This window comes from Phyllobates terribilis, unplaced genomic scaffold (genome assembly GCF_046119375.1).
Source record: "Phyllobates terribilis strain yellow unplaced genomic scaffold, ASM4611937v1 Scaffold_2__4_contigs__length_985480577, whole genome shotgun sequence".
Classification (NCBI taxonomy): domain Eukaryota; kingdom Metazoa; phylum Chordata; class Amphibia; order Anura; family Dendrobatidae; genus Phyllobates; species Phyllobates terribilis.
In genome coordinates, this window is record NW_027362762.1 from 557,174,580 (window position 1) to 557,199,577 (window position 24,998).

Genomic DNA, 24,998 nt, shown 5'->3' on the forward strand with positions numbered 1-24,998 from the left:
AAATATCCACTAAATGAGGGAATAATATGTGTGAGGGTACCCCAGGAGAGTTCCAAATGTGTGTGGGTAGAATATATATCCCACGGGGGTAAAATGGAAAAAAGTTGAAAAAAATTTTTTTTTGGACTTAGTCATTATTCTGGCGTTTATCAGACTTTCAGATATGGGAAATGTCAGTGAGCGTTCCAATTTCAGTTCCAGAGCAATTCGCCGAATGAGTCCTTGATATTTAGTCGTTTTCAGCCAATTTTCTGGATTTTTGAAAATTTCACTTTTTTGTGAAAATATCCACTAAATGAGGGAATAATATGTGTGAGGGTACCCCAGGAGAGTTCCAAATGTGTGTGGGTAGAATATATATCCGACGGGGGTAAAATTGAAAAAAGTTGAAAAAAAATTTTTTTTGGACTTAGTAATTTTTCCGGCGTTTATCAGACTTTCAGATAGGGGAAATGTCAGTGAGCGTTCCAATTTCAGTTCCAGAGTGATTCGCCCAATGAGTCCTTGTTATTTAGTTGTTTTCAGCCAATTTTCTGGATTTTTGAAAATTTCACTTTTTTGTGAAAATATCCACTAAATGAGGGAATAATATGTGTGAGAGTACCGAAGGAGAGTTCCAAATGTGTGTGGGTAGAATATATATCCCACGGGGGTAAAATTGAAAAAAGTTGAAAAAAATTTTTTTTTGGACTTAGTAATTTTTCCGGCGTTTATCAGACTTTCAGATAGGGGAAATGTCAGTGAGCGTTCCGATTTCAGTTCCAGAGCGATTCGCCCAATGAGTCCTTGATATTTAGTCGTTTTCAGCCAATTTTCTGGATTTTTGAAAATTTAACTTTTTTGTGAAAATATCCACTAAATGAGGGAATAATATGTGTGAGGGTACCGAAGGAGAGTTCCAAATGTGTGTGGGTAGAATATATATCCGACGGGGCTAAAATTGAAAAAAGTTGAAAAAAAATTTTTTTTGGACTTAGTCATTTTTCCGGCGTTTATCAAACTTTCAGATAGGGGAAATGTCAGTGAGCGTTCCAATTTCAGTTCCAGAGTGATTCGCCCAATGAGTCCTTGTTATTTAGTTGTTTTCAGCCAATTTTCTGGATTTTTGAAAATTTCACTTTTTTGTGAAAATATCCACTAAATGAGGGAATAATATGTGTGAGAGTACCGAAGGAGAGTTCCCAATGTGTGTGGGTAGAATATATATCCCACGGGGGTAAAATTGAAAAAAGTTGAAAAAAATTTTTTTTTGGACTTAGTAATTTTTCCGGCGTTTATCAGACTTTCAGATAGGGGAAATGTCAGTGAGCGTTCCGATTTCAGTTCCAGAGCGATTCGCCCAATGAGTCCTTGATATTTAGTCGTTTTCAGCCAATTTTCTGGATTTTTGAAAATTTCACTTTTTTGTGAAAATATCCACTAAATGAGGGAATAATATGTGTGAGGGTACCCCACGAGAGTTCCAAATGTGTGTGGGTAGAATATATATCCGACGGGGGTAAAATTGAAAAAAGTTGAAAAAAAATTTTTTTTGGACTTAGTCGTTTTTCCGACGTTTATCAGACTTTCAGATAGAGGAAATGTCAGTGAGCATTACGATTTCAGTTCCAGAGCGATTCGCCCAATGAGTCCTTGTTATTTAGTCGTTTTCAGCCAATTTTCTGGATTTTTGAAAATTTCACTTTTTTGTGAAAATATCCACTAAATGAGGGAATAATATGTGTGAGGGTACCGAATGAGAGTTCCAAATGTGTGTGGGTAGAATATATATCCCACGGGGGTAAAATTGAAAAAAGTTGAAAAAAAATTTTTTTTGGACTTAGTCATTTTTCCGGCGTTTATCAGACTTTCAGATAGGGGAAATGTCAGTGAGCGTTCCAATTTCAGTTCCAGAGTGATTCGCCCAATGAGTCCGTGTTATTTAGTTGTTTTCAGCCAATTTTCTGGATTTTTGAAAATTTCACTTTTTTGTGAAAATATCCACTAAATGAGGGAATAATATGTGTGAGGGTACCCCAGGAGAGTTCCAAATGTGTGTGGGAAGAAAATATATCCCACGGGGGTAAAATTGAAGAAAGTTGAAAAAAAATTTTTTTTGGACTTAGTCATTTTTCCGGCGTTTATCAGACTTTCAGATAGGGGAAATGTCAGTGAGCGTTCCGATTTCAGTTCCAGAGCGATTCGCCCAATGCGTCCTTGATATTTAGTCGTTTTTCAGCCAATTTTCTGGATTTTTGAAAATTTCACTTTTTTGTGAAAATATCCACTAAATGAGTGAATAATATGTGTGAGGGTACCCCAGGAGAGTTCCAAATGTGTGTGGGTAGAATACATATCCCACGGGGGTAAAATTGAAAAAAGTTGAAAAAAAATTTTTTTTGACTTAGTCATTATTCTGGCGTTTATCAGACTTTCAGATAGGGGAAATGTCAGTGAGCATTCCGATTTCAGTTTCAGAGCGATTCGCCCAATGAGTCCTTGATATTTAGTCGTTTTCAGCCAATTTTCTGGATTTTTGAAAATTTCACTTTTTTGTGAAAATATTCACTAAATGAGGGAATAATATGTGTTAGGGTACCCCAGGAGAGTTCCAAATGTGTGTGGGTAGAATATATATCCCACGGGGGTAAAATTGAAAAAAGTTGAAAAAAATTTTTTTTTGGACTTAGTCATTTTTCTGGCGTTTATCAGACTTTCAGATAGGGGAAATGTCAGTGAGCGTTCCAATTTCAGTTCCAGAGCAATTCGCCCAATGAGTCCTTGATATTTAGTCGTTTTCAGCCAATTTTCTGGATTTTTGAAAATTTAACTTTTTTGTGAAAATATCCACTAAATGAGGGAATAATATGTGTGAGGGTACCCCAGGAGAGTTCCAAATGTGTGTGGGAAGAAAATATATCCCACGGGGGTAAAATTGAAGAAAGTTGAAAAAAAATTTTTTTTTGGACTTAGTGATTTTTCTGGCGTTTATCAGACTTTCAGATAGGGGAAATGTCAGTGAGCGTTCCGATTTCAGTTCCAGAGTGATTCGCCCAATGACTCCTTGTTATTTAGTCGTTTTCAGCCAATTTTCTGGATTTTTGAAAATTTCACTTTTTTGTGAAAATATCCACTAAATGAGGGAATAATATGTGTGAGGGTACCCCAGGAGAGTTCCAAATGTGTGTGGGTAGAATATATATCACATTGGGGTAAAATTGAAAAAAGTTGAAAAAAATTTTTTTTGGACTGAGTCATTTTTCTGGCGTTTATCAGACTTTCAGATAGGGCAAATGTCAGTGAGCGTTCCAATTTCAGTTCCAGAGCGATTCGCCCAATGAGTCCTTGTTATTTAGTCGTTTTCAGCCAATTTTCTGGATTTTTGAAAATTTCACTTTTTTGTGAAAATATCCACTAAATGAGGGAATAATATGTGTGAGGGTACCCCAGGAGAGTTCCAAATGTGTGTGGGAAGAAAATATATCCCACGGGGGCAAAATTGAAGAAAGTTGAAAAAAAATTTTTTTTGGACTTAGTCATTTTTCCGGCGTTTATCAGACTTTCAGATAGGGGAAATGTCAGTGAGCGTTCCGATTTCAGTTCCAGAGTGATTCGCCCAATGAGTCCGTGTTATTTAGTCGTTTTCTGCCAATTTTCTGGATTTTTGAAAATTTCACTTTTTTGTGAAAATATCCACTACATGAGGGAATAATATGTGTGAGGGTACCCCAGGAGAGTTCCAAATGTGTGTGGGAAGAATATATATCCCACGGGGGTAAAATTTAAAAAAGTTGAAAAAAAATTTTTTTTGGACTTAGTCATTTTTCTGGCGTTTATCAGACTTTCAGATAGGGGAAATGTCAGTGAGCGTTCCGATTTCAGTTCCAGAGCGATTCGCCCAATGAGTCCTTGATATTTAGTCGTTTTTCAGCCAATTTTCTGGTTTTTTGAAAATTTCACTTTTTTTTGAAAATATCCACTAAATGAGGGAATAATATGTGTGAGGGTACCCCAGGAGAGTTCCAAATGTGTGTGGGTAGAATATATATCCCACGGGGGTAAAATTGAAAAAAGTTTAAAAAAATTTTTTTTTGGACTTAGTGATTTTTCTGGCGTTTATCAGACTTTCAGATACTGGAAATGTCAGTGAGCGTTCCGATTTCAGTTCCAGAGTGATTCGCCCAATGACTCCTTGTTATATAGTCGTTTTCAGCCAATTTTCTGGATTTTTGAAAATTTCACTTTTTTGTGAAAATATCCACTAAATGAGGGAATAATATGTGTGAGGGTACCCCAGGAGAGTTCCAAATGTGTGTGGGTAGAATATATATCACATTGGGGTAAAATTGAAAAAAGTTGAAAAAAATTTTTTTTGGACTTAGTCATTTTTCTGGCGTTTATCAGACTTTCAGATAGGGCAAATGTCAGTGAGCGTTCCAATTTCAGTTCCAGAGCGATTCGCCCAATGAGTCCTTGTTATTTAGTCGTTTTCAGCCAATTTTCTGGATTTTTGAAAATGTCACTTTTTTGTGAAAATATCCACTAAATGAGGGAATAATATGTGTGAGGGTACCCCAGGAGAGTTCCAAATGTGTGTGGGTAGAATATATATCAAACGGGGGTAAAATTGAAAAAAGTTTAAAAAAATTTTTTTCTGGACTTAGTCATTTTTCTGGCGTTTATCAGACGTTCAGATAGGGCAAATGTCAGTGAGCGTTCCGATTTCAGTTCCAGAGCGATTCGCCCAATGAGTCCTTGTTATTTAGTCGTTTTCAGCCAATTTTCTGGATTTTTGAAAATTTCACTTTTTTGAGAAAATATCCACTAAATGAGGGAATAATATGTGTGAGGGTACCCCAGGAGAGTTCCAAATGTGTGTGGGTAGAATATATATCCCACGGGGGTAAAATTGAAAAAAGTTGAAAAAAATTTTTTTTTGGACTTAGTCATTTTTCTGGCGTTTATCAGACTTTCAGATAGGGGAAATGTCAGTGAGCGTTCCAATTTCAGTTCCAGAGCAATTCGCCCAATGAGTCCTTGATATTTAGTCGTTTTCAGCCAATTTTCTGGATTTTTGAAAATTTAACTTTTTTGTGAAAATATCCACTAAATGAGGGAATAATATGTGTGAGGGTACCCCAGGAGAGTTCCAAATGTGTGTGGGAAGAAAATATATCCCACGGGGGTAAAATTGAAGAAAGTTGAAAAAAAATTTTTTTTTGGACTTAGTGATTTTTCTGGCGTTTATCAGACTTTCAGATAGGGGAAATGTCAGTGAGCGTTCCGATTTCAGTTCCAGAGTGATTCGCCCAATGACTCCTTGTTATTTAGTCGTTTTCAGCCAATTTTCTGGATTTTTGAAAATTTCACTTTTTTGTGAAAATATCCACTAAATGAGGGAATAATATGTGTGAGGGTACCCCAGGAGAGTTCCAAATGTGTGTGGGTAGAATATATATCACATTGGGGTAAAATTGAAAAAAGTTGAAAAAAATTTTTTTTGGACTGAGTCATTTTTCTGGCGTTTATCAGACTTTCAGATAGGGCAAATGTCAGTGAGCGTTCCAATTTCAGTTCCAGAGCGATTCGCCCAATGAGTCCTTGTTATTTAGTCGTTTTCAGCCAATTTTCTGGATTTTTGAAAATTTCACTTTTTTGTGAAAATATCCACTAAATGAGGGAATAATATGTGTGAGGGTACCCCAGGAGAGTTCCAAATGTGTGTGGGAAGAAAATATATCCCACGGGGGCAAAATTGAAGAAAGTTGAAAAAAAATTTTTTTTGGACTTAGTCATTTTTCCGGCGTTTATCAGACTTTCAGATAGGGGAAATGTCAGTGAGCGTTCCGATTTCAGTTCCAGAGTGATTCGCCCAATGAGTCCGTGTTATTTAGTCGTTTTCTGCCAATTTTCTGGATTTTTGAAAATTTCACTTTTTTGTGAAAATATCCACTACATGAGGGAATAATATGTGTGAGGGTACCCCAGGAGAGTTCCAAATGTGTGTGGGAAGAATATATATCCCACGGGGGTAAAATTTAAAAAAGTTGAAAAAAAATTTTTTTTGGACTTAGTCATTTTTCTGGCGTTTATCAGACTTTCAGATAGGGGAAATGTCAGTGAGCGTTCCGATTTCAGTTCCAGAGCGATTCGCCCAATGAGTCCTTGATATTTAGTCGTTTTTCAGCCAATTTTCTGGTTTTTTGAAAATTTCACTTTTTTTTGAAAATATCCACTAAATGAGGGAATAATATGTGTGAGGGTACCCCAGGAGAGTTCCAAATGTGTGTGGGTAGAATATATATCCCACGGGGGTAAAATTGAAAAAAGTTTAAAAAAATTTTTTTTTGGACTTAGTGATTTTTCTGGCGTTTATCAGACTTTCAGATACTGGAAATGTCAGTGAGCGTTCCGATTTCAGTTCCAGAGTGATTCGCCCAATGACTCCTTGTTATATAGTCGTTTTCAGCCAATTTTCTGGATTTTTGAAAATTTCACTTTTTTGTGAAAATATCCACTAAATGAGGGAATAATATGTGTGAGGGTACCCCAGGAGAGTTCCAAATGTGTGTGGGTAGAATATATATCACATTGGGGTAAAATTGAAAAAAGTTGAAAAAAATTTTTTTTGGACTTAGTCATTTTTCTGGCGTTTATCAGACTTTCAGATAGGGCAAATGTCAGTGAGCGTTCCAATTTCAGTTCCAGAGCGATTCGCCCAATGAGTCCTTGTTATTTAGTCGTTTTCAGCCAATTTTCTGGATTTTTGAAAATGTCACTTTTTTGTGAAAATATCCACTAAATGAGGGAATAATATGTGTGAGGGTACCCCAGGAGAGTTCCAAATGTGTGTGGGTAGAATATATATCAAACGGGGGTAAAATTGAAAAAAGTTTAAAAAAATTTTTTTCTGGACTTAGTCATTTTTCTGGCGTTTATCAGACGTTCAGATAGGGCAAATGTCAGTGAGCGTTCCGATTTCAGTTCCAGAGCGATTCGCCCAATGAGTCCTTGTTATTTAGTCGTTTTCAGCCAATTTTCTGGATTTTTGAAAATTTCACTTTTTTGAGAAAATATCCACTAAATGAGGGAATAATATGTGTGAGGGTACCCCAGGAGAGTTCCAAATGTGTGTGGGTAGAATACATATCCCACGGGGGTAAAATTGAAAAAAGTTGAAAAAAATTTTTTTTTGGACTTAGTCATTATTCTGGTGTTTATCAGACTTTCAGATAGGGGAAATGTCAGTGAGCATTCCGATTTCAGTTCCAGAGCAATTCGCCCAATGAGTCCTTGATATTTAGTCGTTTTCAGCCAATTTTCTGGATTTTTGAAAATTTAACTTTTTTGTGAAAATATCCACTAAATGAGGGAATAATATGTGTGAGGGTACCCCAGGAGAGTTCCAAATGTGTGTGGGTAGAATATATATCCCACGGGGGTAAAATTGAAAAAAGTTGAAAAAAATATTTTTTTGGACTTAGTCATTTTTCTGGCGTTTATCAGACTTTCAGATAGGGGAAATGTCAGTGAGCATTCCGATTTCAGTTCCAGAGTGATTCACCCAATGAGTCCTTGATATTTAGTCGTTTTCAGCCAATTTTCTGGATTTTTGAAAATTTAACTTTTTTGTGAAAATATCCACTAAATAAGGGAATAATATGTGAGAGGGTACCCCAGGAGAGTTCCAAATGTGTGTGGGAAGAAAATATATCCCACGGGGGTAAAATTGAAGAAAGTTGAAAAAAAAATTTTTTTGGACTTAGTCATTTTTCCGGCGTTTATCAGACTTTCAGATAGGGGAAATGTCAGTGAGCGTTCCGATTTCAGTTCCAGAGCGATTCGCCCAATGCGTCCTTGATATTTAGTCGTTTTTCAGCCAATTTTCTGGATTTTTGAAAATTTCACTTTTTTGTGAAAATATCCACTAAATGAGGGAATAATATGTGTGAGGGTACCCCAGGAGAGTTCCAAATGTGTGTGGGTAGAATACATATCCCACGGGGGTAAAATTGAAAAAAGTTGAAAAAAATTTTTTTTTGACTTAGTCATTATTCTGGCGTTTATCAGACTTTCAGATAGGGGAAATGTCAGTGAGCATTCCGATTTCAGTTTCAGAGCGATTCGCCCAATGAGTCCTTGATATTTAGTCGTTTTCAGCCAATTTTCTGGATTTTTGAAAATTTCACTTTTTTGTGAAAATATTCACTAAATGAGGGAATAATATGTGTTAGGGTACCCCAGGAGAGTTCCAAATGTGTGTGGGTAGAATATATATCCCACGGGGGTAAAATTGAAAAAAGTTGAAAAAAATTTTTTTTTGGACTTAGTCATTTTTCTGGCGTTTATCAGACTTTCAGATAGGGGAAATGTCAGTGAGCGTTCCAATTTCAGTTCCAGAGCAATTCGCCCAATGAGTCCTTGATATTTAGTCGTTTTCAGCCAATTTTCTGGATTTTTGAAAATTTAACTTTTTTGTGAAAATATCCACTAAATGAGGGAATAATATGTGTGAGGGTACCCCAGGAGAGTTCCAAATGTGTGTGGGAAGAAAATATATCCCACGGGGGTAAAATTGAAGAAAGTTGAAAAAAAATTTTTTTTTGGACTTAGTGATTTTTCTGGCGTTTATCAGACTTTCAGATAGGGGAAATGTCAGTGAGCGTTCCGATTTCAGTTCCAGAGTGATTCGCCCAATGACTCCTTGTTATTTAGTCGTTTTCAGCCAATTTTCTGGATTTTTGAAAATTTCACTTTTTTGTGAAAATATCCACTAAATGAGGGAATAATATGTGTGAGGGTACCCCAGGAGAGTTCCAAATGTGTGTGGGTAGAATATATATCACATTGGGGTAAAATTGAAAAAAGTTGAAAAAAATTTTTTTTGGACTGAGTCATTTTTCTGCCGTTTATCAGACTTTCAGATAGGGCAAATGTCAGTGAGCGTTCCAATTTCAGTTCCAGAGCGATTCGCCCAATGAGTCCTTGTTATTTAGTCGTTTTCAGCCAATTTTCTGGATTTTTGAAAATTTCACTTTTTTGTGAAAATATCCACTAAATGAGGGAATAATATGTGTGAGGGTACCCCAGGAGAGTTCCAAATGTGTGTGGGAAGAAAATATATCCCACGGGGGCAAAATTGAAGAAAGTTGAAAAAAAATTTTTTTTGGACTTAGTCATTTTTCCGGCGTTTATCAGACTTTCAGATAGGGGAAATGTCAGTGAGCGTTCCGATTTCAGTTCCAGAGTGATTCGCCCAATGAGTCCGTGTTATTTAGTCGTTTTCTGCCAATTTTCTGGATTTTTGAAAATTGCACTTTTTTGTGAAAATATCCACTACATGAGGGAATAATATGTGTGAGGGTACCCCAGGAGAGTTCCAAATGTGTGTGGGAAGAATATATATCCCACGGGGGTAAAATTTAAAAAAGTTGAAAAAAAATTTTTTTTGGACTTAGTCATTTTTCTGGCGTTTATCAGACTTTCAGATAGGGGAAATGTCAGTGAGCGTTCCGATTTCAGTTCCAGAGCGATTCGCCCAATGAGTCCTTGATATTTAGTCGTTTTTCAGCCAATTTTCTGGTTTTTTGAAAATTTCACTTTTTTTTGAAAATATCCACTAAATGAGGGAATAATATGTGTGAGGGTACCCCAGGAGAGTTCCAAATGTGTGTGGGAAGAAAATATATCCCACGGGGGTAAAATTGAAGAAAGTTGAAAAAAAATTTTTTTTTGGACTTAGTGATTTTTCTGGCGTTTATCAGACTTTCAGATAGGGGAAATGTCAGTGAGCGTTCCGATTTCAGTTCCAGAGTGATTTGCCCAATGACTCCTTGTTATTTAGTCGTTTTCAGCCAATTTTCTGGATTTTTGAAAATTTCACTTTTTTGTGAAAATATCCACTAAATGAGGGAATAATATGTGTGAGGGTACCCCAGGAGAGTTCCAAATGTGTGTGGGTAGAATATATATCACATTGGGGTAAAATTGAAAAAAGTTGAAAAAAATTTTTTTTGGACTGAGTCATTTTTCTGGCGTTTATCAGACTTTCAGATAGGGCAAATGTCAGTGAGCGTTCCAATTTCAGTTCCAGAGCGATTCGCCCAATGAGTCCTTGTTATTTAGTCGTTTTCAGCCAATTTTCTGGATTTTTGAAAATGTCACTTTTTTGTGAAAATATCCACTAAATGAGGGAATAATATGTGTGAGGGTACCCCAGGAGAGTTCCAAATGTGTGTGGGTAGAATATTTATCAAACGGGGGTAAAATTGAAAAAAGTTTAAAAAAATTTTTTTCTGGACTTAGTCATTTTTCTGGCGTTTATCAGACGTTCAGATAGGGCAAATGTCAGTGAGCGTTCCGATTTCAGTTCCAGAGCGATTCGCCCAATGAGTCCTTGTTATTTAGTCGTTTTCAGCCAATTTTCTGGATTTTTGAAAATTTCACTTTTTTGTGAAAATATCCACTAAATGAGGGAATAATTTGTGTGAGAGTACCGAAGGAGAGTTCCAAATGTGTGTGGGTAGAATATATATCCCACTGGGGTAAAATTGAAAAAAGTTGAAAAAAATTTTTTTTTGGACTTAGTAATTTTTCCGGCGTTTATCAGACTTTCAGATAGGGGAAATGTCAGTGAGCGTTCCGATTTCAGTTCCAGAGCGATTCGCCCAATGAGTCCTTGATATTTAGTCGTTTTTCAGCCAATTTTCTGGATTTTTGAAAATTTCACTTTTTTGTGAAAATATCCACTAAATGAGGGAATAATATGTGTGAGGGTACCCCAGGAGAGTTCCAAATGTGTGTGGGTAGAATACATATCCCACGGGGGTAAAATTGAAAAAAGTTGAAAAAAATTTTTTTTTGGACTTAGTCATTATTCTGGTGTTTATCAGACTTTCAGATAGGGGAAATGTCAGTGAGCATTCCGATTTCAGTTCCAGAGCAATTCGCCCAATGAGTCCTTGATATTTAGTCGTTTTCAGCCAATTTTCTGGATTTTTGAAAATTTAACTTTTTTGTGAAAATATCCACTAAATGAGGGAATAATATGTGTGAGGGTACCCCAGGAGAGTTCCAAATGTGTGTGGGTAGAATATATATCCCACGGGGGTAAAATTGAAAAAAGTTGAAAAAAATTTTTTTTTGGACTTAGTCATTTTTCTGGCGTTTATCAGACTTTCAGATAGGGGAAATGTCAGTGAGCATTCCGATTTCAGTTCCAAAGTGATTCACCCAATGAGTCCTTGATATTTAGTCGTTTTCAGCCAATTTTTTGGATTTTTGAAAATTTCACTTTTTTTGTGAAAATATCCACTAAATGAGGGAATAATATGTGTGAGTGTACCCCAGGAGAGTTCCAAATGTGTGTGGGTAGAATATATATCCCACGGGGGTAAAATTGAAAAAAGTTGAAAAAAAATTTTTTTTGGACTTAGTCATTTTTCTGGCGTTTATCAGACTTTCAGATAGGGCAAATGTCAGTGAGCGTTCCAATTTCAGTTCCAGAGCGATTCGCCCAATGAGTCCTTGTTATTTAGTCGTTTTCAGCCAATTTTCTGGATTTTTGAAAATGTTACTTTTTTGTGAAAATATCCACTAAATGAGGGAATAATATGTGTGAGGGTCCACCAGGAGAGTTCCAAATGTGTGTGGGTAGAATATATATCCCACGGGGGTAAAATTGAAAAAAATAAAAAAATAAAAATTTTTTTGGACTTAGTGATTTTTCTGGCGTTTATCAGACTTTCAGATAGGGGAAATGTCAGTGAGCGTTCCGATTTCAGTTCCAGAGCGATTCGCCCAATGAGTCATTTTTATTTAGTCGTTTTCAGAGAATTTTCTGGATTTTCGAAAATTTTACTTTTTTTGTGAAAATATCCACTAAATGAGGGAATAATATGTGTGAGGGTACCCCAGGAGAGTTCCAAATGTGTGTGGGTAGAATATATATCAAACGGGGGTAAAATTGAAAAAAGTTTAAAAAAAATTTTTTTTGGACTTAGTCATTTTTCTGGCGTTTATCAGACTTTCAGATAGGGCAAATGTCAGTGAGCGTTCCGATTTCAGTTCCAGAGCGATTCGCCCAATGAGTCCTTGATATTTAGTCGTTTTCAGCCAATTTTTTGGATTTTTGAAAATTTCACTTTTTTTGTGAAAATATCCATTAAATGAGGGAATAATATGTGTGAGGGTACCCCAGGAGAGTTCCAAATGTGTGTGGGTAGAATATATATCCCACGGGGGTAAAATTGAAAAAAATAAAAAAATAAAAATTTTTTTGGACTTAGTGATTTTTCTGGCGTTTATCAGACTTTCAGATAGGGGAAATGTCAGTGAGCGTTCCGATTTCAGTTCCAGAGCGATTCGCCCAATGAGTCCTTTTTATTTAGTCGTTTTCAGCCAATTTTCTGGATTTTCGAAAATTTTACTTTTTTTGTGAAAATATCCACTAAATGAGGGAATAATATGTGTGAGGGTACCCCAGGAGAGTTCCAAATGTGTGTGGGTAGAATATATATCAAACGGGGGTAAAATTGAAAAAAGTTTAAAAAAAATTTTTTTTGGACTTAGTCATTTTTCTGGCGTTTATCAGACTTTCAGATAGGGCAAATGTCAGTGAGCGTTCCGATTTCAGTTCCAGAGCGATTCGCCCAATGAGTCCTTGATATTTAGTCGTTTTCAGCCAATTTTTTGGATTTTTGAAAATTTCACTTTTTTTGTGAAAATATCCATTAAATGAGGGAATAATATGTGTGAGGGTACCCCAGGAGAGTTCCAAATGTGTGTGGGTAGAATATATATCCCACGGGGGTAAAATTGAAAAAAGTTGAAAAAATTTTTTTTATGGAGTTAGTCATTTTTCCGGCGTTTATCAGACTTTCAGATAGGGGAAATGTCAGTGAGCGTTCCGATTTCAGTTCCAGAGTGATTCTCCCAATGAGTCCTTGTTATTTAGTCGTTTTCAGCCAATTTTCTGGATTTTTGAAAATGTCACTTTTTTGTGAAAATATCCACTAAATGAGGGAATAATATGTGTGAGGGTACCCCAGGAGAGTTCCAAATGTGTGTGGGTAGAATATATATCCCATTGGGGTAAAATTGAAAAAAGTTTAAAAAAATTTTTTTTTGGACTTAGTCATTTTTCTGGCGTTTATCAGACTTTCAGATAGGGCAAATGTCAGTGAGCGTTCCGATTTCAGTTCCAGAGCGATTCGCCCAATGAGTCCTTGATATTTAGTCGTTTTCAGCCAATTTTTGGGATTTTTGAAAATTTCACTTTTTTGTCATAATATCCACTAAATGAGGGAATAATATGTGTGAGGGTACCCCAGGAGAGTTCCAAATGTGTGTGGGTAGAATATATATCCCACGGGGGTAAAATTGAAAAAAGTTGAAAAAAAATTTTTTTTTGGACTTAGTCATTTTTCCGGCGTTTATCAGACTTTCAGATAGGGGAAATGTCAGTGAGCATTCCGATTTCAGTTCCAGAGCGATTCGCCCAATGAGTCCTTGTTATTTAGTCGTTTTCAGACAATTTTCTGGATTTTTGAAAATTTCACTTTTTTGTGAAAATATCCACTAAATGAGGGAATAATATGTGTGAGGGTACCCCAGGAGAGTTCCAAATGTGTGTGGGTAGAATATATATCCCACGGGGGTAAAATTGAAAAAAGTTTAAAAAAATTTTTTTTTGGACTTAGTGATTTTTCTGGCGTTTATCAGACTTTCAGATAGGGGAAATGTCAGTGAGCATTCCGATTTCAGTTTCAGAGCGATTCCCCCAAGGAGTCCTTGATATTTAGTCGTTTTCAGCCAATTTTCTGGATTTTTGAAAATTTCACTTTTTTGTGAAAATATCCACTAAATGAGGGAATAATATGTGTGAGGGTACCCCAGGAGAGTTCCAAATGTGTGTGGGAAGAATATATATCCCACGGGGGTAAAATTGAAAAAAGTTGAAAAAAATTTTTTTTTGGACTTAGTCATTTTTCTGGCGTTTATCAGACTTTCAGATAGGGGAAATGTCAGTGAGCGTTCCGATTTCAGTTCCAGAGCAATTCGCCCAATGAGTCCTTGATATTTAGTCGTTTTCAGCCAATTTTTTGGATTTTTGAAAATTTCACTTTTTTTGTGAAAATATCCACTAAATGAGGGAATAATATGTGTGAGTGTACCCCAGGAGAGTTCCAAATGTGTGTGGGTAGAATATATATCCCACGGGGGTAAAATTGAAAAAAGTTGAAAAAAAATTTTTTTTGGACTTAGTCATTTTTCTGGCGTTTATCAGACTTTCAGATAGGGCAAATGTCAGTGAGCGTTCCAATTTCAGTTCCAGAGCGATTCGCCCAATGAGTCCTTGTTATTTAGTCGTTTTCAGCCAATTTTCTGGATTTTTGAAAATGTCACTTTTTTGTGAAAATATCCACTAAATGAGGGAATAATATGTGTGAGGGTCCAACAGGAGAGTTCCAAATGTGTGTGGGTAGAATATATAGCCCACGGGGGTAAAATTGAAAAAAGTTTAAAAAAAATTTTTTTTAGACTTAGTCATTTTTCCGGCGTTTATCAGACTTTCAGATAGGGGAAATGTCAGTGAGCGTTCCGATTTCAGTTCCAGAGTGATTCTCCCAATGAGTCCTTGTTATTTAGTCGTATTCAGCCAATTTTCTGGATTTTTGAAAATGTCACTTTTTTGTGAAAATATCCACTAAATGAGGGAATAATATGTGTGAGGGTACCCCAGGAGAGTTCCAAATGTGTGTGGGTAGAATATATATCCCACGGGGGTAAAATTGAAAAAAGTTGAAAAAATTTTTTTTTTAGACTTAGTCATTTTTCTGCCGTTTATCAGACTTTCAGATAGGGGAAATGTCAGTGAGCATTCCGATTTCAGTTCCAGAGCGATTCGCCCAATGAGTCCTTGTTATTTAGTCGTTTTCAGCCAATTTTCTGGATTTTTGAAAATTTCACTTTTTTGTGAAAATATCCACTAAATGAGGGAATAATATGTGTGAGGGTACCCCAGGAGAGTTCCAAATGTGTGTGGGTAGAATATATATCCCACGGGGGTAAAATTGAAAAAAGTTTAAAAAAATTTTTTTTTGGACTTAGTGATTTTTCTGGCGTTTATCAGACTTTCAGATAGGGGAAATGTCAGTGAGCGTTCCGATTTCAGTTCCAGAGCGATTCGCCCAATGACTCCTTTTTATTTAGTCGTTTTCAGCCAATTTTCTGGATTTTCGAAAATTTCACTTTTTTTGTGAAAATATCCACTAAATGAGGGAATAATATGTGTGAGGGTCCACCAGGAGAGTTCCAAATGTGTGTGGGTAGAATATATATCCCACGGGGGTAAAATTGAAAAAAATAAAAAAATAAAAATTTTTTTGGACTTAGTGATTTTTCTGGCGTTTATCAGACTTTCAGATAGGGGAAATGTCAGTGAGCGTTCCGATTTCAGTTCCAGAGCGATTCGCCCAATGAGTCCTTTTTATTTAGTCGTTTTCAGCCAATTTTTGGGATTTTTGAAAATTTCACTTTTTTGTCATAATATCCACTAAATGAGGGAATAATATGTGTGAGTGTACCCCAGGAGAGTTCCAAATGTGTGTGGGTAGAATATATATCCCACGGGGGTAAAATTGAAAAAAGTTGAAAAAAAATTTTTTTTGGACTTAGTCATTTTTCTGGCGTTTATCAGACTTTCAGATAGGGCAAATGTCAGTGAGCGTTCCAATTTCAGTTCCAGAGCGATTCGCCCAATGAGTCCTTGTTATTTAGTCGTTTTCAGCCAATTTTCTGGATTTTTGAAAATGTCACTTTTTTGTGAAAATATCCACTAAATGAGGGAATAATATGTGTGAGGGTACCCCAGGAGAGTTCCAAATGTGTGTGGGTAGAATATATATCCCACGGGGGTAAAATTGAAAAAAGTTTAAAAAAATTTTTTTTTGGACTTAGTGATTTTTCTGGCGTTTATCAGACTTTCAGATAGGGGAAATGTCAGTGAGCGTTCCGATTTCAGTTCCAGAGCGATTCGCCCAATGACTCCTTTTTATTTAGTCGTTTTCAGCCAATTTTCTGGATTTTCGAAAATTTCACTTTTTTTGTGAAAATATCCACTAAATGAGGGAATAATATGTGTGAGGGTCCACCAGGAGAGTTCCAAATGTGTGTGGGTAGAATATATATCCCACGGGGGTAAAATTGAAAAAAATAAAAAAATAAAAATTTTTTTGGACTTAGTGATTTTTCTGGCGTTTATCAGACTTTCAGATAGGGGAAATGTCAGTGAGCGTTCCGATTTCAGTTCCAGAGCGATTCGCCCAATGAGTCCTTTTTATTTAGTCGTTTTCAGCCAATTTTTGGGATTTTTGAAAATTTCACTTTTTTGTCATAATATCCACTAAATGAGGGAATAATATGTGTGAGGGTACCCCAGGAGAGTTCCAAATGTGTGTGGGTAGAATATATATCCCACGGGGGTAAAATTGAAAAAAGTTGAAAAAAAATTTTTTTTGGACTTAGTCATTTTTCCGGCGTTTATCAGACTTTCAGATAGGGGAAATGTCAGTGAGCGTTCCGATTTCAGTTCCAGAGTGATTCTCCCAATGAGTCCTTGTTATTTAGTCGTATTCAGCCAATTTTCTGGATTTTTGAAAATGTCACTTTTTTGTGAAAATATCCACTAAATGAGGGAATAATATGTGTGAGGGTACCCCAGGAGAGTTCCAAATGTGTGTGGGTAGAATATATATCCCACGGGGGTAAAATTGAAAAAAGTTGAAAAAAATTTTTTTTTAGACTTAGTCATTTTTCTGCCGTTTATCAGACTTTCAGATAGGGGAAATGTCAGTGAGCATTCCGATTTCAGTTCCAGAGCGATTCGCCCAATGAGTCCTTGTTATTTAGTCGTTTTCAGCCAATTTTCTGGATTTTTGAAAATTTCACTTTTTTGTGAAAATATCCACTAAATGAGGGAATAATATGTGTGAGGGTACCCCAGGAGAGTTCCAAATGTGTGTGGGTAGAATATATATCCCACGGGGGTAAAATTGAAAAAAGTTTAAAAAAATTTTTTTTTGGACTTAGTGATTTTTCTGGCGTTTATCAGACTTTCAGATAGGGGAAATGTCAGTGAGCGTTCCGATTTCAGTTCCAGAGCGATTCGCCCAATGACTCCTTTTTATTTAGTCGTTTTCAGCCAATTTTCTGGATTTTCGAAAATTTCACTTTTTTTGTGAAAATATCCACTAAATGAGGGAATAATATGTGTGAGGGTCCACCAGGAGAGTTCCAAATGTGTGTGGGTAGAATATATATCCCACGGGGGTAAAATTGAAAAAAATAAAAAAATAAAAATTTTTTTGGACTTAGTGATTTTTCTGGCGTTTATCAGACTTTCAGATAGGGGAAATGTCAGTGAGCGTTCCGATTTCAGTTCCAGAGCGATTCGCCCAATGAGTCCTTTTTATTTAGTCGTTTTCAGCCAATTTTTGGGATTTTTGAAAATTTCACTTTTTTGTCATAATATCCACTAAATGAGGGAATAATATGTGTGAGGGTACCCCAGGAGAGTTCCAAATGTGTGTGGGAAGAATATATATCCCACGGGGGTAAAATTGAAAAAAGTTGAAAAAAATTTTTTTTTGGACTTAGTCATTTTTCTGGCGTTTATCAGACTTTCAGATAGGGGAAATGTCAGTGAGCGTTCCGATTTCAGTTCCAGAGCAATTCGCCCAATGAGTCCTTGATATTTAGTCGTTTTCAGCCAATTTTTTGGATTTTTGAAAATTTCACTTTTTTTGTGAAAATATCCACTAAATGAGGGAATAATATGTGTGAGTGTACCCCAGGAGAGTTCCAAATGTGTGTGGGTAGAATATATATCCCACGGGGGTAAAATTGAAAAAAGTTGAAAAAAAATTTTTTTTGGACTTAGTCATTTTTCTGGCGTTTATCAGACTTTCAGATAGGGCAAATGTCAGTGAGCGTTCCAATTTCAGTTCCAGAGCGATTCGCCCAATGAGTCCTTGTTATTTAGTCGTTTTCAGCCAATTTTCTGAATTTTTGAAAATGTCACTTTTTTGTGAAAATATCCACTAAATGAGGGAATAATATGTGTGAGGGTACCCCAGGAGAGTTCCAAATGTGTGTGGGTAGAATATATATCCCACGGGGGTAAAATTGAAAAAAGTTTAAAAAAATTTTTTTTTGGACTTAGTGATTTTTCTGGCGTTTATCAGACTTTCAGATAGGGGAAATGTCAGTGAGCGTTCCGATTTCAGTTCCAGAGCGATTCGCCCAATGACTCCTTTTTATTTAGTCGTTTTCAGCCAATTTTCTGGATTTTCGAAAATTTCACTTTTTTTGTGAAAATATCCACTAAATGAGGGAATAATATGTGTGAGGGTCCACCAGGAGAGTTCCAAATGTGTGTGGGTAGAATATATATCCCACGGGGGTAAAATTGAAAAAAATAAAAAAATAAAAATTTTTTTGGACTTAGTGATTTTTCTGGCGTTTATCAGACTTTCAGATAGGGGAAATGTCAGTGAGCGTTCCGATTTCAGTTCCAGAGCGATTCGCCCAATGAGTCCTTTTTATTTAGTCGTTTTCAGCCAATTTTTGGGATTTTTGAAAATTTCACTTTTTTGTCATAATATCCACTAAATGAGGGAATAATATGTGTGAGGGTACCCCAGGAGAGTTCCAAATGTGTGTGGGTAGAATATATATCCCACGGGGGTAAAATTGAAAAAAGTTGAAAAAAAATTTTTTTTGGACTTAGTCATTTTTCCGGCGTTTATCAGACTTTCAGATAGGGGAAATGTCAGTGAGCGTTCCGATTTCAGTTCCAGAGTGATTCTCCCAATGAGTCCTTGTTATTTAGTCGTATTCAGCCAATTTTCTGGATTTTTGAAAATGTCACTTTTTTGTGAAAATATCCACTAAATGAGGGAATAATATGTGTGAGGGTACCCCAGGAGAGTTCCAAATGTGTGTGGGTAGAATATATATCCCACGGGGGTAAAATTGAAAAAAGTTGAAAAAAATTTTTTTTTAGACTTAGTCATTTTTCTGCCGTTTATCAGACTTTCAGATAGGGGAAATGTCAGTGAGCATTCCGATTTCAGTTCCAGAGCGATTCGCCCAATGAGTCCTTGTTATTTAGTCGTTTTCAGCCAATTTTCTGGATTTTTGAAAATTTCACTTTTTTGTGAAAATATCCACTAAATGAGGGAATAATATGTGTGAGGGTACCCCAGGAGAGTTCCAAATGTGTGTGGGAAGAAAATATATCCCACGGGGGTAAAATTGAAAAAAGTTGAAAAAAAATTTTTTTTGGACTTAGTCGTTTTTCCAGCGTTTATCAGACTTTCAGATAGGGGAAATGTCAGTGAGCGTTCCGATTTCAGTTCCAGAGCAATTCGCCCAATGAGTCCTTGATATTTAGTCGTTTTCAGCCAATTTTCTGGATTTTTGAAAATTTAACTTTTTTGTGAAAATATCCACTAAATGAGGGAATAATATGTGTGAGGGTACCCCAGGAGAGTTCCAAATGTGTGTGGGTAGAATATATATCCCACGGGGGTAAAATTGAAATAAGTTGAAAAAAAATTTTTTTTGGACTTAGTCATTTTTCTGGCGTTTATCAGACTTTCAGATAGGGCAAATGTCAGTGAGCGTTCCAATTTCAGTTCCAGAGCGATTCGCCCAATGAGTCCTTGTTATTTAGTCGTTTTCAGCCAATTTTCTGAATTTTTGAAAATGTCACTTTTTTGTGAAAATATCCACTAAATGAGGGAATAATATGTGTGAGGGTACCCCAGGAGAGTTCCAAATGTGTGTGGGTAGAATATATATCCCACGGGGGTAAAATTGAAAAAAGTTTAAAAAAATTTTTTTTTGGACTTAGTGATTTTTCTGGCGTTTATCAGACTTTCAGATAGGGGAAATGTCAGTGAGCGTTCCGATTTCAGTTCCAGAGCGATTCGCCCAATGACTCCTTTTTATTTAGTCGTTTTCAGCCAATTTTCTGGATTTTCGAAAATTTCACTTTTTTTGTGAAAATATCCACTAAATGAGGGAATAATATGTGTGAGGGTCCACCAGGAGAGTTCCAAATGTGTGTGGGTAGAATATATATCCCACGGGGGTAAAATTGAAAAAAATAAAAAAATAAAAATTTTTTTGGACTTAGTGATTTTTCTGGCGTTTATCAGACTTTCAGATAGGGGAAATGTCAGTGAGCGTTCCGATTTCAGTTCCAGAGCGATTCGCCCAATGAGTCCTTTTTATTTAGTCGTTTTCAGCCAATTTTTGGGATTTTTGAAAATTTCACTTTTTTGTCATAATATCCACTAAATGAGGGAATAATATGTGTGAGGGTACCCCAGGAGAGTTCCAAATGTGTGTGGGTAGAATATATATCCCACGGGGGTAAAATTGAAAAAAGTTGAAAAAAAATTTTTTTTGGACTTAGTCATTTTTCCGGCGTTTATCAGACTTTCAGATAGGGGAAATGTCAGTGAGCGTTCCGATTTCAGTTCCAGAGTGATTCTCCCAATGAGTCCTTGTTATTTAGTCGTATTCAGCCAATTTTCTGGATTTTTGAAAATGTCACTTTTTTGTGAAAATATCCACTAAATGAGGGAATAATATGTGTGAGGGTACCCCAGGAGAGTTCCAAATGTGTGTGGGTAGAATATATATCCCACGGGGGTAAAATTGAAAAAAGTTGAAAAAAATTTTTTTTTAGACTTAGTCATTTTTCTGCCGTTTATCAGACTTTCAGATAGGGGAAATGTCAGTGAGCATTCCGATTTCAGTTCCAGAGCGATTCGCCCAATGAGTCCTTGTTATTTAGTCGTTTTCAGCCAATTTTCTGGATTTTTGAAAATTTCACTTTTTTGTGAAAATATCCACTAAATGAGGGAATAATATGTGTGAGGGTACCCCAGGAGAGTTCCAAATGTGTGTGGGAAGAAAATATATCCCACGGGGGTAAAATTGAAAAAAGTTGAAAAAAAATTTTTTTTGGACTTAGTCGTTTTTCCAGCGTTTATCAGACTTTCAGATAGGGGAAATGTCAGTGAGCGTTCCGATTTCAGTTCCAGAGCAATTCGCCCAATGAGTCCTTGATATTTAGTCGTTTTCAGCCAATTTTCTGGATTTTTGAAAATTTAACTTTTTTGTGAAAATATCCACTAAATGAGGGAATAATATGTGTGAGGGTACCCCAGGAGAGTTCCAAATGTGTGTGGGTAGAATATATATCCCACGGGGGTAAAATTGAAAAAAGTTGAAAAAAATATTTTTTTGGACTTAGTCATTTTTCTGGCGTTTATCAGACTTTCAGATAGGGGAAATGTCAGTGAGCATTCCGATTTCAGTTCCAGAGTGATTCACCCAATGAGTCCTTGATATTTAGTCGTATTCAGCCAATTTTCTGGATTTTTGAAAATGTCACTTTTTTGTGAAAATATCCACTAAATGAGGGAATAATATGTGTGAGGGTACCCCAGGAGAGTTCCAAATGTGTGTGGGTAGAATATATATCCCACGGGGGTAAAATTGAAAAAAGTTGAAAAAAATTTTTTTTTAGACTTAGTCATTTTTCTGCCGTTTATCAGACTTTCAGATAGGGGAAATGTCAGTGAGCATTCCGATTTCAGTTCCAGAGCGATTCGCCCAATGAGTCCTTGTTATTTAGTCGTTTTCAGCCAATTTTCTGGATTTTTGAAAATTTCACTTTTTTGTGAAAATATCCACTAAATGAGGGAATAATATGTGTGAGGGTACCCCAGGAGAGTTCCAAATGTGTGTGGGAAGAAAATATATCCCACGGGGGTAAAATTGAAAAAAGTTGAAAAAAAATTTTTTTTGGACTTAGTCGTTTTTCCAGCGTTTATCAGACTTTCAGATAGGGGAAATGTCAGTGAGCGTTCCGATTTCAGTTCCAGAGCGATTCGCCCAATGAGTCATTGTTATTTAGTCGTTTTCAGACAATTTTCTGGATTTTTGAAAATTTCACTTTTTTGTGAAAATATCCACTAAATGAGGGAATAATATGTGTGAGGGTACCCCAGGAGAGTTCCAAATGTGTGTGGGTAGAATATATATCCCACGGGGGTAAAATTGAAAAAAGTTGAAAAAAATTTTTTTTTAGACTTAGTCATTTTTCTGCCGTTTATCAGACTTTCAGATAGGGGAAATGTCAGTGAGCATTCCGATTTCAGTTCCAGAGCGATTCGCCCAATGAGTCCTTGTTATTTAGTCGTTTTCAGCCAATTTTCTGGATTTTTGAAAATTTCACTTTTTTGTGAAAATATCCACTAAATGAGGGAATAATATGTGTGAGGGTACCCCAGGAGAGTTCCAAATGTGTGTGGGAAGAAAATATATCCCACGGGGGTAAAATTGAAAAAAGTTGAAAAAAAATTTTTTTTGGACTTAGTCGTTTTTCCAGCGTTTATCAGACTTTCAGATAGGGGAAATGTCAGTGAGCGTTCCGATTTCAGTTCCAGAGCAATTCGCCCAATGAGTCCTTGATATTTAGTCGTTTTCAGCCAATTTTCTGGATTTTTGAAAATTTAACTTTTTTGTGAAAATATCCACTAAATGAGGGAATAATATGTGTGAGGGTACCCCAGGAGAGTTCCAAATGTGTGTGGGTAGAATATATATCCCACGGGGGTAAAATTGAAATAAGTTGAAAAAAAATTTTTTTTGGACTTAGTCATTTTTCTGGCGTTTATCAGACTTTCAGATAGGGCAAATGTCAGTGAGCGTTCCAATTTCAGTTCCAGAGCGATTCGCCCAATGAGTCCTTGTTATTTAGTCGTTTTCAGCCAATTTTCTGAATTTTTGAAAATGTCACTTTTTTGTGAAAATATCCACTAAATGAGGGAATAATATGTGTGAGGGTACCCCAGGAGAGTTCCAAATGTGTGTGGGTAGAATATATATCCCACGGGGGTAAAATTGAAAAAAGTTTAAAAAAATTTTTTTTTGGACTTAGTGATTTTTCTGGCGTTTATCAGACTTTCAGATAGGGGAAATGTCAGTGAGCGTTCCGATTTCAGTTCCAGAGCGATTCGCCCAATGACTCCTTTTTATTTAGTCGTTTTCAGCCAATTTTCTGGATTTTCGAAAATTTCACTTTTTTTGTGAAAATATCCACTAAATGAGGGAATAATATGTGTGAGGGTCCACCAGGAGAGTTCCAAATGTGTGTGGGTAGAATATATATCCCACGGGGGTAAAATTGAAAAAAATAAAAAAATAAAAATTTTTTTGGACTTAGTGATTTTTCTGGCGTTTATCAGACTTTCAGATAGGGGAAATGTCAGTGAGCGTTCCGATTTCAGTTCCAGAGCGATTCGCCCAATGAGTCCTTTTTATTTAGTCGTTTTCAGCCAATTTTTGGGATTTTTGAAAATTTCACTTTTTTGTCATAATATCCACTAAATGAGGGAATAATATGTGTGAGGGTACCCCAGGAGAGTTCCAAATGTGTGTGGGTAGAATATATATCCCACGGGGGTAAAATTGAAAAAAGTTGAAAAAAAATTTTTTTTGGACTTAGTCATTTTTCCGGCGTTTATCAGACTTTCAGATAGGGGAAATGTCAGTGAGCGTTCCGATTTCAGTTCCAGAGTGATTCTCCCAATGAGTCCTTGTTATTTAGTCGTATTCAGCCAATTTTCTGGATTTTTGAAAATGTCACTTTTTTGTGAAAATATCCACTAAATGAGGGAATAATATGTGTGAGGGTACCCCAGGAGAGTTCCAAATGTGTGTGGGTAGAATATATATCCCACGGGGGTAAAATTGAAAAAAGTTGAAAAAAATTTTTTTTTAGACTTAGTCATTTTTCTGCCGTTTATCAGACTTTCAGATAGGGGAAATGTCAGTGAGCATTCCGATTTCAGTTCCAGAGCGATTCGCCCAATGAGTCCTTGTTATTTAGTCGTTTTCAGCCAATTTTCTGGATTTTTGAAAATTTCACTTTTTTGTGAAAATATCCACTAAATGAGGGAATAATATGTGTGAGGGTACCCCAGGAGAGTTCCAAATGTGTGTGGGAAGAAAATATATCCCACGGGGGTAAAATTGAAAAAAGTTGAAAAAAAATTTTTTTTGGACTTAGTCGTTTTTCCAGCGTTTATCAGACTTTCAGATAGGGGAAATGTCAGTGAGCGTTCCGATTTCAGTTCCAGAGCAATTCGCCCAATGAGTCCTTGATATTTAGTCGTTTTCAGCCAATTTTCTGGATTTTTGAAAATTTAACTTTTTTGTGAAAATATCCACTAAATGAGGGAATAATATGTGTGAGGGTACCCCAGGAGAGTTCCAAATGTGTGTGGGTAGAATATATATCCCACGGGGGTAAAATTGAAAAAAGTTGAAAAAAATATTTTTTTGGACTTAGTCATTTTTCTGGCGTTTATCAGACTTTCAGATAGGGGAAATGTCAGTGAGCATTCCGATTTCAGTTCCAGAGTGATTCACCCAATGAGTCCTTGATATTTAGTCGTATTCAGCCAATTTTCTGGATTTTTGAAAATGTCACTTTTTTGTGAAAATATCCACTAAATGAGGGAATAATATGTGTGAGGGTACCCCAGGAGAGTTCCAAATGTGTGTGGGTAGAATATATATCCCACGGGGGTAAAATTGAAAAAAGTTGAAAAAAATTTTTTTTTAGACTTAGTCATTTTTCTGCCGTTTATCAGACTTTCAGATAGGGGAAATGTCAGTGAGCATTCCGATTTCAGTTCCAGAGCGATTCGCCCAATGAGTCCTTGTTATTTAGTCGTTTTCAGCCAATTTTCTGGATTTTTGAAAATTTCACTTTTTTGTGAAAATATCCACTAAATGAGGGAATAATATGTGTGAGGGTACCCCAGGAGAGTTCCAAATGTGTGTGGGAAGAAAATATATCCCACGGGGGTAAAATTGAAAAAAGTTGAAAAAAAATTTTTTTTGGACTTAGTCGTTTTTCCAGCGTTTAT